This window comes from Agelaius phoeniceus, chromosome 1 (genome assembly GCF_051311805.1).
Source record: "Agelaius phoeniceus isolate bAgePho1 chromosome 1, bAgePho1.hap1, whole genome shotgun sequence".
NCBI lineage: Eukaryota > Metazoa > Chordata > Aves > Passeriformes > Icteridae > Agelaius > Agelaius phoeniceus.
Genome location: NC_135265.1, coordinates 62374502 through 62387818, shown reverse-complemented (window position 1 = coordinate 62387818; position 13317 = coordinate 62374502). Strand labels below are relative to the sequence as shown.

Sequence of the window (13317 nt, the reverse complement as noted above, 5' to 3'; positions counted from 1 at the left end):
ATGGGAAAGGGTCTAAAGATGGTCATATGATATTCATGCCTGGCTTTGGTGTGCAGGATGTCAAAAAGGAAGAAGATATATTAATGAATAACGAAAGAAGAATGTAAGTGATAGAAATGGTGGTGATGTTAACTGCACCATCAGGTAATTTAATGAAAGACTTGTGCTTAACTTGACAAGGTGATTGGTTGTGGTCAATTAGAAACAAGGAAAAGGTTTGTACTTAAATGCCAGATTGTTAGAGAAGGGGAATCTGAACTACCTGTGAGGACAAATGTTGTAGAGAACAATAGGTGCATAGCAGAAGAATAATCTTGCTGGAAAAGTACTTGCTGTGTTCAGGAAGAACAGTAAGAAAAAGTACTAGACTGTCCATGAGTGTAACTGTGAAAGATCATTAATAAAACCCCAAATCACCCTACCCCCTCCCCACAAACATAACAAGAAAGGACATAGTGAATAAAAGAGTATCTGTTCTGGTTTTAGCAGCTAATAATGAGATCATAGAAAAGCTAGACTTGGGAAGTAACTTAAGATCAAGTGATCAGGAATCGATGTAATTAAAATGAAGGGAGGATTAAAAGTTTGTCCTTAATTAAAATTTGTCTTTGAGAGATAGCTAACCTGAGTTTGCCAAACTGCTAGCAATGCTGTTTGGCTGCACTGAGAACTCATGGACCTGAATAGTGCACAAATTGGGAGCTCTTGCAAGTACTCCAGCAGTCTGAATTTTGTCTCCTGAAGAAAAAGTTGTCAGAAAAGGGTGAAAGTTAGAGTTGCTACAACTCATTCTGAATGGAAGCTAACAAGTGATGTTTATACGCATAGAAAAAGAATATTTGAGCCAGATAAATAACTTTCAAATAACAAGAAGACTACTATGTAACACTGCTGCTCCTGCAGGGATTAAGCATAATTTAGAAGTGGCCTCTGTGTGAAAAAGCCAACCCCTTCATATCTGTCTGAGGAAACTCATGTGGTGACCACTGCGAGAAAAATATCTGAATATGATGGAAAGAAAGCTTGAACATGGCAGCACTTCTGAATCACATAAGAATAGATAAACTTTATAAGTGCACACTCAGAAATTGAAGGTAGGAGTGCAAGGATTTTTAGCAGATCCTTCAACACCCACTGCCCAGCTCTGGGCTCTATGCTTTGTGCTTAATTGTGTCTGCTATCTGGAACAGGAGTAGTTTTGTGGTGTCACATTGCTTGACATTGTGGTTCTTGAGTATCACTGCATCAGTTCAGGAAGGTTTAAAGTATGTAAACTTTAGGGAAAAGTTGAAGAAGAGGGTGTGAAAAGAACCTTAAATGTGATGCCATGTTAGGAAACTGAAGGGTTTACTTGGAGGTTTTCTGACTGAACAGAGATGGTGACATGACCAGCTGTTGTACCTTTTCTGCCCTGTCAGAAGGCAGTGGCATTTTTGGGACATTTAAGTGGAGATTTTTGGGACACTCAAGGGGAGAATGCTGTCAGACTGGTTAAAATAAAGTACACAGTGAGAGCTTTAAGATGCTGAGACTTGAAGAAAATGACTGAAAGGGTACGACTGAACTTGTTAGTAGGAAAAAGAGAATGAAATATCATAAGTGATGTTAAATTTGCTGTGCAAGCAACTCCCAGAGTTGGCATCAATTGAAGAAGAGGAAGAAGTTTTAATAGTAGGGAAGGCTTTTAGTGTTAGGGGAAGTTAATTTATGTTTGTAGCAAAATGTAGAGTTTGAACATTTGGGAGGTAAAATGATGCATGTGTTTAAGTACAAAGGAGATGTCTTGGAAGGGGAAAAGGAGTGTCTGACGACATGGTTTCATAAGCTTCTCAATCTGATCTAAGGCTCCTGGTCTGTGCCCCTATTCTATTCCTTCCAGTCCACCTTAGACTGCTTTGGCAATCTTTAAATGGAATCTGAACCATCAGTGCAGAGGTGAGTCCTAAAGAGATCCCCTAATTGTGTTAAACTGGGAAGAATACTGTGGCAGAATTTCAGAAGTGCCCATCAATGTAGTGGGCTTCCCAGAAAAGAGAAGTATCATAGGAAAGATGGAGACTGAATTGAAATTCAGTGAGGACAAGATGTCAGAGCAAGGATGATGACCAGTGATACCAGAAGGGCTGTGTGGGAGTGAGATCCTTGAGATTTGCCCAGGAAGAGATCATGAATTACGTTGGTGAAACCACTTTCATTCAAAGGGAAACAGCAAAAACTGGGCTGGACATGATCCAATATAGAGTTAGAAGAGAGGAAGTGAGTGCGGTGGCTTTAGCCTGTGCTTGCAACAAGTTTACAGACAAGGGAAAGGAGGAAAAGAAGAACTGCTGAGATAGGTAGGGCTAAATTCTTGTGGGTAGTGAAAAGGGGGAGCAGAGTGAGAGAGAGAGCAGTAAGTTGGGACTAAGCTTGGCTGAAACAGAAATGTGCAAAGAGAAATAGAAGTGGTCAGAGAATTTCAGATGAAGTTGAATATTCTTTACGGCTCTGTGTGGTGATACTTTAACAAACTGGATTTTGGTAGGAATTGGCAAAAACCAATGAGAGATTTGGAAGTATCAGCAGCTTCATGCTTAATGAAGCAGAAACTGGCTAAACAAACTTTTTTCTCCAGTTAGTGGTAACTGATCTGAAGCAGCAAGGTGCTGCTGCTTGGTTTTCCCTCTTTCTTTCCCCTGCAGCAGCCAGGCAGGCGTGGTGCCGACGGCTCTGGAAGGAGAGCCATGCATCCAGACTTCAGGGGCTGCACAGCCTAATTGTCTGGCTCTGCTCCAGCTGCTGATTGACCCAATAAACTCTAATGAATCTGGATTCCTGCAGTCTGATTTGCTTCCTCTCCTGGTTATGTGCCTCTCTCAGTCCGTGAAGAGCTGAAACCTGAGTGCTGGCTTTGACAAAGGGAGTGAGAGAGGGGGAAGCACGGGAAGAAAAGACAGATAACAGCCGAATGTAATCAGTGTTTTATTACCATCCTCAGGAAGTGGGAATGGCTTAAAAAAAAAAAAAAAAAAAGTAGTGGGTTGGGGCAAGGAAAGTTAGTTATGGTGAGGTTATTTGACAGGAAATTACAAAATACAAACAGACAGAAGAAACACATTTTAAAACAGGGTAGGAAATCTCAAGTTACTTCACTGTGTATATTCAAAACCCTCAAAGCAAAGGCTGAAAATAGCAGTTTAAACAAAAGCTATCTTATCTGATAAAGGCATTTCAAGCACAAAAGGAAATTTATATATTGGGTTGACAGTCTTAAAATAAACTGATTGTCTTGATAACACCATAGATTTAATTGTGGGAAAAAAATGGGTCCATTTGTATGACCCGCAGACACAGTAAATTCCCGTGTAAATTCATCCCTTTTCTTTTTTTTGTACCTTTCTTGTCTCCTAAGCAGTGTTTATCAGTGTTTTCCAGAAATTGTAAAGGTAGATTTATGCATGTAGGACAAGACTGATAAATATGTGCATAATTTTTAGAATTCCATGCAGACCAGATACAATTCATTTCCTGTGCTACTGGATGGAAGCATATTAATGATACTTCAGCAAGTAGCATTCAGATTCAGAAAGATTTTGGCAGAAATATGTTGTTTTGGGATGAGGGTAAAATTTCCAGTACTAGTGATCAGAATTTTTATTTTATTAATATCATTTTTATTAGATTTGTGATAAGCTTTTGAGTACTTGGTGGGTCTTTTCACTTTCTGTGCGGAAGGGAAACCATTCTGTTACCACAACACCTTTATCCTGTTGAGATTTCAAATAAACATTGCATCCGTATAGATATGTGTCCTTCTAGTGAGATAGGATATGTGTTACAGGGTTGAAACAATTTGATTTGCTGCGAGGGAGGGAGCATGGAGAAGGGGAGGAAGTAACAAATGATCTATTAGATTATCACAGCTCAGATCTAAGGCTTAGAATGCTGTGAGACAAAATATCTCCCTTGCTTTTGACTGAAGTGGTGGGAAGAAGCATTAAGAGGTTTCTAGGCCCACCTGCCTGGCTGCCATGATTTGGAACGTAAGTGTTGCCTCCAGTTTCTTGCTCAGCAGGCTGCACAACCAGCAGTGTATTACAGGGCAGCAGCTGCACACCTCGTCGTACCTGCTCAGCCCTCAGACACATGTAAGCCTGGCATTTTTTCCCCCAGTTCATTTGTCTGCTGTGCCTGTAACTCCCTCCTGCTAACACTGCTGAGCCTCCACAGTCAATGAACACAGCAAAATAAAGTCTGGTGAGAGGGCGCTCACTTACTGAGTGCTGTGTTGCAAGGTAGTGAGGGGCACAATGGTTTTGTTCTGGTTAGGTTAGGTACATAGATGTTTCCATCTGCACTTAAATACTTCCCTTTCAAGATGATCCATGTGTGCCCAGAGATCTGTTAGGGACCAGAGTGCTCAGAAATATCTGACCTCATGGGGCTCAGAGAGTGTCACTGGAGCATAGCACAAAGATGAGTTCACACCAGCTTATGTTGAGGAACAAGACTGTGAGGCCTGGTTGTGTCTTATTGCTGGAAAGTCTTGCTAAAAGTCCTGTAAAACTGTCAGGATCTGATGGGAGTTTTCCTCTGCTTAACAAAGAGCTATCAGCTGACAATGGGCTGTGAGGATTGGGTTGCAGTATAAATTTTCTGGACTTATGATTGTTGGGGTTTGCACTCAAAATAAATAGCAATGACACCTGTGCAGGAAAGCTGACCTTTTTTCTATTGATTTATGTCTTATTTAAATGACCTCTTTGACAGGATTTCATAACTCAATCAGGTGACTTCACGAGGGAAAGCTGTGCGAGGAAAATGGCTGAGTGTTGATGTCAGTGTGATTTGCTAATCTAAAACAGTTAGCCTTTAAAAAATAAAAGAAAATCAAAAAAGAAACAGCACTTGATTATCTTTTCAAAATGCGTATATCGAGTGTATGGAAAAACAGGTAATAGAACCATTTTTGACTGAATCTATTTTTGGTTTTAGGTTTTGGAGTATTTTTCTTTTCTTATTTTTTTGGTTCTGAAATCCTCTACAGTTACTCCTTGATACAATTCTGAAATGTAGATGTGGTATTGCAGTAAAAAGAGATCAATAAATTGTAGTGTCCTATAGTTAGCTCTCAGAATGCTGATCCAAGTATTGGGAACTTCTCTTTTTCCCATTTGTTTTCTCAGCAACAATCAATACCAAGTGACGCAGCTGGTAGAAGATTTTCTTAGGGTTAAGGAGCTTGCATCAAAATTAACACCTCTGAAGAATTCTAAGATAATTAAAAAAAAAGTTGGCTGTTACTATGACCCATCTTTTACAATCAGATCTTTCCTTTTTTGTTTGAAAGTTTAGATATATATGAATGATATTTAAGGAGATGACAGATGATCATGATGCTACATAATTTTCTTTCTGTCTTCGTGACATTTTATAGCTATTATTTTGTATATGTAAAAAATGGAAAATCAGGTTCTGGAGATGGAAAGTCGTTGCCTTATAACAATCCCTATCACAGGTTAGTATTATCAGCAGGTAGCCAGCATGTCCTCTACTGAATACATATTAATGCTAGCTTTCACTTCTTAGCTAAGCTAAAAAATAGCTGCTAGAGTAAGGATATGACCATTTCAACAGTTTGCTTTAACACAGTTTTGCTGTTTTCACATTCATTATGATAGTAAAATAGATGGACTAATTTTTAAAAAAAGAAAACTGTGCTTTATGTTAAACTGTAAAGTCTTTTCCCAAAGGCTACTTTGGGAAAATTCTGTTTGCTGGTTTTGAAAGGTGTGTATGTGAAGCTCATTGTGACTGCTGAGTGCAAATAAAACCTAGGACAAGAAACACAGAGATATGTTGTCTCCTGGCTTTGGCTATGTGCATTACTTGAGCAAGTCTGTCACATCAAGTGTCCTTTCTCTGTGACAGAATTAAGACTGCCTGTGGGTGACTGACTTGAGACAAGAGTAAATGGATAGGAACTGGAATAAGGATCCAGCTTCCCTGACAGGGTTCTTCATGCCTAACCCACTAAGTGTTCCAACCAAGCAAGGTGTTTCTGCAGGGCTGAAAGACTTACCAGTTGGATTTTGGGATCTTAGGACTGTTCAGTGCTCCAAAATATCTCATGTATTTAACATGTGTCCCTGCATCTTTGAAACTCCACTGTGAGTAAAGTTTGAGTTAATTAACCAGTAACAGATGTAAACCACATTCATACCCAACCCAAGTATGTTATTCTTGTAGTTTATCTGTACTTGCTTCCTTTGAAAATCATGAAGGCTGAACATATATATTTACAAGTATATGGTTTTAGTTTTGCAACTTTTTATTGTTTCCAAATATAGTCAGTGGTGCAGTTTGTTTCAAGGTGTTTTGAATGGAGTACCTGGCACATTTCCAGCATTTTTCCAATCAGTCACTGGCTGGCTTTTTAAAAAATTTAATTTTAAACATGAAGTGAATAATTTCCAAAACACTTAATCTAGCTTCAATCTAGGATTGTAGCCTCTAGATATTGGTTGATATTTGTGATCTTTGCACCTGGAGAGGAACAATTCTGTGAAGCTTTGCTGCTCCTTTTTACAAAAAGCAAAGTTTCTTTCAAGTGCTTCCAGTTTTAGGGAGAGGGGTGAAAAAAAATTGACAGTAAGACAGAATTTTATTATAAAATTTCAGGGGAGAGAAGATGGAGAAAAGGCATGAACATCTTTTAAAAAATGTGTTAAAAATTCTATTGAAGAATAGAGATTTTTAGGCCATTCTCATTCCTGTTTTGTTGGTGTGGTTTGAATGTTCATGGATTAGCAGTGTTACTACATTCACAGTAAATGAAAAGCTTCTTCCTTCAGGGGCTTACTCAGTAGGGCCACAGCCTTGCAACCTCTGATGGGACAGGAAGGTGTTTTTCTCTACTGTGAGATTGGAAATCCTTTTTATTTGTTGTGTATAAGACAGACAAAAGTCTCCTTCTTATTCCCTTCACTCCTTCATGTGAAAGCTCTGCAGTTTGGCCTGAGGGAAGTAGGCTACAAAAGGAGGTATCAAATTTTGCAGCCCTTCCAATGGTATTGCTGCTGCTCCTTGAACCCAGCCTGAGGGAGCCATTAGAGGGATCTTTTAGCAGCTGCTGAGGGGAAGAGTAAAGTTTCTGTAGTGCTCAATCTGTCACAGCCATGGGACCTAGGCCCCATGTTAAAACACAGTTGCAAAATTACTGTATTCAAACTCAGCAACTCTTGAGGTTTATAAATTTACCCTATTTATTTTATCCGTATTTATTCATACTGATATTATGTAAGAGTTTTCCAAGTAGTGTATTAAAACCATGTGATATTACTTACAATATTTTAACTGCCTACACAAATTTTTTTGTCAAATTAATAGCCCAATATGTAAATTGCTTTCTAATAATGTTGTTGGGCTTTTGTAATTACAAATTTTTAAATTAAGTAGATAGAAATAAATGATTTTTATTCCTGTTCTCCTTATTCCTATTCTAGTTATCCTCCTAAGCAGAAGCTGATTTGTGTTATATGATGGTGTGACATAAACCATAACCTAAACTATGTATTGAAGGGAAAAATATATATATGCAATATAGAAGTTTTAAATGAGATGAACGCTATTGTCAGAGTAGGACTGCATTAGAAAATGAATTTTTTTATTACTGAATACCAGTGCATAGTGAAACTATTTACACAATTATGAATTAGCAGGTATTTGAATTCTTTTAAGAAATCCTTTTGTTTACAAATGTTGTGGTGAACAAAACGTAACTGCAAATACAGATTTCAGCACAAATACAATTTTTACATGATTTATAACTGTCAAATGTCTGTGCTGCAGAATTTTTGTCTGAATGTACTAAACTAATTGGTGTTTCATAGACATCTACTTTGGAACTGGCATTTGTCCTGGTTTGTTCCAGTTAAAACTACCTACTGGTGACTCTTGTGTAAACCAGTTTACACTCTTGAGTCTTGAACTATTTCTCCTTTCTCTTCTCTCTCATTCTTAAGCACAGCATGTAGTCTTTGGGATCTCAGTCTTATCATAAAGCCCTCAATTCATTTTTATTGCTTTAGCTTCTCCATTCTTCTGGGTAGGAAGTGCTCAGATCTGATTTCTTCCTGGGCTTGCTTACTGGTAACTCATGTCAACTTTGCTTCTGAAACAGTCAGACATAAGAAAAAAATGGTGTTTGGAAAATCCTGACAGTCTCCTAACAAGCCTAAAGCTTGTAGAGGGGTTAAGAGTGTGTATTATATTAAAATTGGGATGAGCTGAATTTTTGAGATAAGTTTATTTCCCAAAGCAAATTTTACTTTTTTGATCTACTTAAGCCAAAGTGTCTTTTAGTTTAGTGTAATATGTAATGAGACCAAAAAAAAAAAAAAGGAGAAAATTTTATATGAAGACACAGTGGCCATGAGTGATATGAATTAGTAAGATTGGGGCATTAGCTCAAGTCCTGAGCAGAAATGGCCATGGGGGCATAGTTCTTCCATTCTGTCTCCTCTCCAGCTGACTTAGTGTCAGTGTGGCCTGGTGGCTGGCCTGTGCCTTTGGCAGTGGTTAGCATTTTAAACTCAGCGTTTTTAAAACCAGTGACTGACAGAAATTGAAGCATTGGAGTCAAGAAAATGATAACACATAAATGCTGGGAGACTGTCTTATGTGCTTCCCTGCTGAATTCCTTACAACCTTTTCTCCTAGACATTCTGCCTTCCCACAGGGGAAAACCCTCCCATTAGACCTTGATTCAGAATTAACTTGTACATCTGGCACTGATGTCTGGTGTGTGACAGTGATACTGTCAGCTGTATGACAGGCATTCCAGGTGATTTCAAAAGTCTTTCACAGAGAGCCACAAACCCAAAGTTGCCTATTTCTGCTGTGGTAGCACCACTACTTTTAGTGTTGAATTCTGTTTTCCTGAATCATGAATGGGGACTTCTCCAAAGACTAGAGGAGCCATTTGGGTTTGTAGCTAATTCATTTGGATTACTGAATTCAGAGGGAGTTTTCCCAGGCTGTCTGGAAAACCATGAAAAATACTAGCATCAAGGAATGAAAGACACTGCAAGTGTGTATAGGACAAACCTGCTTGCCCTTCCTCTATAATTTGAATTTGATTACTGCAATTAAAACAGATTTTTGAAGGCAAGAAAGAAGATATCTTCCAATAACTTGTTCACAGTCTGTAAGAGACCTTTTGCAGAACTGAGAAGAGGTTCTGGGTCACTTCTGAAAAATCAGTATTGGTCTATAACTAGCAGCCTGTTGGGTTGTGTTACAGCTGCTGAACACAAAACATGTGCTGCCTTGCATATCCAGGTGTGTTTCTCATGGAAATACCATGGCTATTGGAATTGAAGCAGAAACTCCTTTATATTTGTACAGTACAGTAATTGTGAAAGGATTTTTTTCCACTACAGCAGCTTTGTCTTCATGTCTGCCACTTAGGGAAGTTTAACACCATTTGGAGCTGTTTTCACTTGTAGAAAGGTAAACCCTGTGTAAGGATAGCCATTTATTGGAACTCTAAGTAAAATGGCAGATGGTCTGGATGTACAATTTTGTTTAGACACTGGGAAAAGGATCAAACTGTGGAAGAAGTTGTCATAGTAGAAACTATACCTACAACTAGCATGTAGAGATTTGAAATTATATTTAAATGAGGTCAGATGTGTTTGAGTGAATTACATCCAGCAAGGAAAGATTAAGATGCTCCCTATTGTTTAAACACACAGTCCCAAGCCTTTTAAAATCTTCCTAAGGCAGTCTTGGTGTGCTCCTGGCTGTGCAGTGAGGCCTTCTCCCATGGGAGAAGGAACCAACTCCACCTACCTAAACCCTCCTTTCAGGCAGTTGTAGTGAAGAGTAGAGGACCCCCTGAGCCCCCTATTTTCCAGGCTAAACACTCCCAGCTCCCTCAGCTGCTTCTCAGCAGACTTGTGCTCTAGACCCTCCCCAAACTCCATTGCCCTTGTCTGAACAGGCTTCAGCCCCTCAATGTCTTGTGGTGGGAGCCCAGAACTGAGCACAGCACTTGAGGTCTGGCCTCACCAGTGCCAGTACAGGGGGACAATCACTGCTCTGGTCCTGCTGATCACAGTGTTCCTGATACTAAAAATAGACTAAAAATACATCTAGTCTACTTGGGAATGTCCTGTTATAATTTTGATCATCACCAGGATGCCCATGGTCTTCTTGGCCACCTGGGCACCCCCTGGCTCGTGTTCATCTGCTGTCAACCAGCATGCCCATGTTCTTTTCTGCTGGGCGACTTTCTGGCCACTGCCCCAGCCTGTAGCACTGCCTGGGCTTGTTGTGATCCAAGTGCAAGACTCAGAGCTTCATCTTTTTGAACCTCATACAACTGTCCTGAGCCAATCAATCCAACCTGTCCAGATCCTTCTGCAGATACTTCCTACCCTCCCCCAGACTGAGACTCACACCCCACCAGTTCGGTGTTGCCTGCAAACTGACTGAGAGTGCTCTCGGTCCCCTTGTCCAGGTCCTCAATAAAGCTATTAAACAGGACTGGCCTGTCACCACCACTGTCTGGTCCAGGCTATCCAGTCGGTGTTTTACTCAGTGAACAGAACCCATCCAATCCATTACCATCCAGTTTCTCCAAAAGAGTGCTGTGGGAAACAGTGGCAAAGGCATTACTAACATCCAGGCAGACAACATCCACAGGCTTTCCCTCTTCCACCAAGCCTGTCACGCTGTCACAGAAGGAGATAAGTTTGGCCAAGGAGGACCTGCCTCTCATAAACCCATGCTGGCTGAACCCGATCCCTTGGACATCCCGTACATGTTGCATGATGACACTCAAGCTGATCTTCCATGACCTACCCCAGCATCAAGGTTAGGCAGACAGACCTGTAGTTCTCCAGATCCTGGCCCTTCTTGTAGATGGGCATCCCATTTGCTAACGTCCAGTCAATGGGAATTCCCCAGTTAGCAAGGACTGCTGGTAAATGATGGAAAGTGGCTCAAGTGAGCACCTCCACCAGCTTCTTCAGCAGCCTTGGGTGGGTTCCATCTGGCTCCATGAACTCACATGTCTAAATGGCATAGCAGGTCACTGAACATTTCCCCTTGGACTATGGGGGCTTCATTCTACTCCCTTCTTCAAGCTCAGGGGGCTGGGCAGCCTGAGATCAACTGCTCTGACTGTGAAAGACAGGAAAAGAAGGCATTCAGCACCTCAGCCTTTTCTTCATCCTTTATCACTCTGTTTCCCTTATGTCTAATGAAAAAGAGATATCCTCTGAAATACGATGGTCTCTGAAAAAGCAGCAAATTCTTATTGTGCATTGGTGCATCTGTTGTATCTGAGCTTTTGCTGTTTACCTTCTTTTATACCTCTGCAGTGTAACAGCTTCTTCTAAGAATTTCTTTCCTTCCACAGTCTACATTTTTGACTCATCAAGTCTAATGTACAGTATAGTTTAAAACCAAAATGTCTTGATGTGATAAGGAATTCTGATTTTCTTCCTCATTTTCTAGAGGCCTGCTCTGAGACCACCTCTGGTTATGGTCCACATGTGCTACTGAAGCTGGCTAGAATGGTGTGACAAATGTAAGTATTTTGAAGAAACTTGCCCCTGCAAGCCTCCATTTGTATACTTGAAATTAACAGATGCCTTACTCTCCCTGTGTCATGCTCCCCGCTTCTGTAATGTCCATACAATGATATCATTCATATAATCATAAAAAGACGATGTGAAAATGAGTCACTTAATGTTTGTAATGCATTCAGATGTTGTGATGAGCACTGTAGGAAAACCCACAAGCAAATGAATAATTCATTGTTCAAATCAGGCTTTGAACAGTACATGGTAAACAAGACATGGGACTTCACACTGAATAGTAAGAGTAAGGCCAAATAATTAATGATCACTTGTTCAACTATCATGGTTGATTCAGAGTATTGAAAGGGAATGGCATCTTGTGGAAAGAGTGTAGTCAAGTCCTAAGGGACTGGATGTTAGTATATGATGGGAAAAATAAATAATTTATGTTTTTTCTTTTATTTTTTTCTTTCAAGAACTTTAGTATTAGTTATGATGTGTGTTTTGGAACAAAGATGAAGTGTGTTAGACTTCCTAAACTGCCTGATTTTAAGTCTGTGTATCTCCCATTACATAGATATGATAGAAATGGAGAATCCTAATCTCTTCTTAAATTCTATTTTCATAGTTTCTTACTGCCCAGTGAATCCTTTTGGTCTTTGGTGTTTAGGCATCAAATGAAGGGTATAACACCTTCTCTGGACACTGTGGTACAGTCTTTGGATATATTTTTTTAATTTTGATGTATCATGTATATCTTGATATGAAATTATCTTAAGAGCAGCTAATGGAAGAGGAGATGTAAACTTTCTCCTGTGTACCAGCTGCAAAATAAAATTTAGTTTTGATGGAATCTTATGTTTTGGAATAGCTTGTTCCTGTGTTGAACCTTTTGACCTTCCTTTCCATGATAGCTCTTAATGTTTACATTTTGAGAGTGAAAAAGAAAACTGAGGGAGGTATTTGCAGCTACACTACACAAAAATATGTCAATAATTCAGGCTGACTAATAGCTCCTCTAGTAACCAAAGTCACCTGCAATTTTTTATAGTCCTAGAGCATAAGCCATCCAGAACATATAATCAATTCCACTCTGCAGATGGAACGGATGGTTTTTTCCCAGGCATCTCCTCCCTACTTCCCTAAGCTGAAGCTTTAAAAATCAATTCCACAATTTGATCAGTTTAAATTCCTGAATATACTGAGGTAATGATACCGAACTTCTAACATTTCACTGCTTCCAGTGACAAATCTTTTGGCAGTGCAGCATTAAAAATAAACCAGAATTTACTTGAGAACTGTTATAATTCACATTTGTAATTTTAAAAGTATTTTAACTGTATTTTTTATGTTTTAAATGCAAGACCACTGAGCACAGAAGTGTCCAAGAGACAGCCACAGCCCATGTTAATGCAATGACATCACTCAGTGTGATAAATAGCAGTTATGTCACACCCGCTTTTGAAAACAAAAGCAAATCATGTTTAAAATCAATTCTGTATTTCACACTTCTGGAACAATTTAACATAGTGCTACTGCTTCATAGTATTTGGGCACATTTTGAGAGCAAAGCCTGCATAATAGCTTAGTGATTGGAATGAAACACAGGATCAAATATAAAGGGATAAATCTGCATTTTAGGGTTGTAGAGAAATACGAACTTTAAGCAGATTAACAAGATAAGAAATGTAATGAAAGGAAGAAAGATTCTTTCCTATATTCTGAAATTGGCAAAGAACAGTAAATA

General features: G+C 39.4%; 1 long non-coding RNA gene across 1 annotated transcript in view; it reads left to right on the top strand.

Annotated features, from left to right (window-relative positions):
- Nucleotides 1–13317, top strand: part of LOC143695775 (uncharacterized) — a 179120-nt gene that overhangs the window by 146106 nt on the left and 19697 nt on the right. Inside the window, exon 4 of the long non-coding RNA XR_013185312.1 lies at nt 11506–11578. This is a non-coding gene — a long non-coding RNA (uncharacterized LOC143695775). The remainder of the gene's footprint in view (nt 1–11505; nt 11579–13317) is intronic.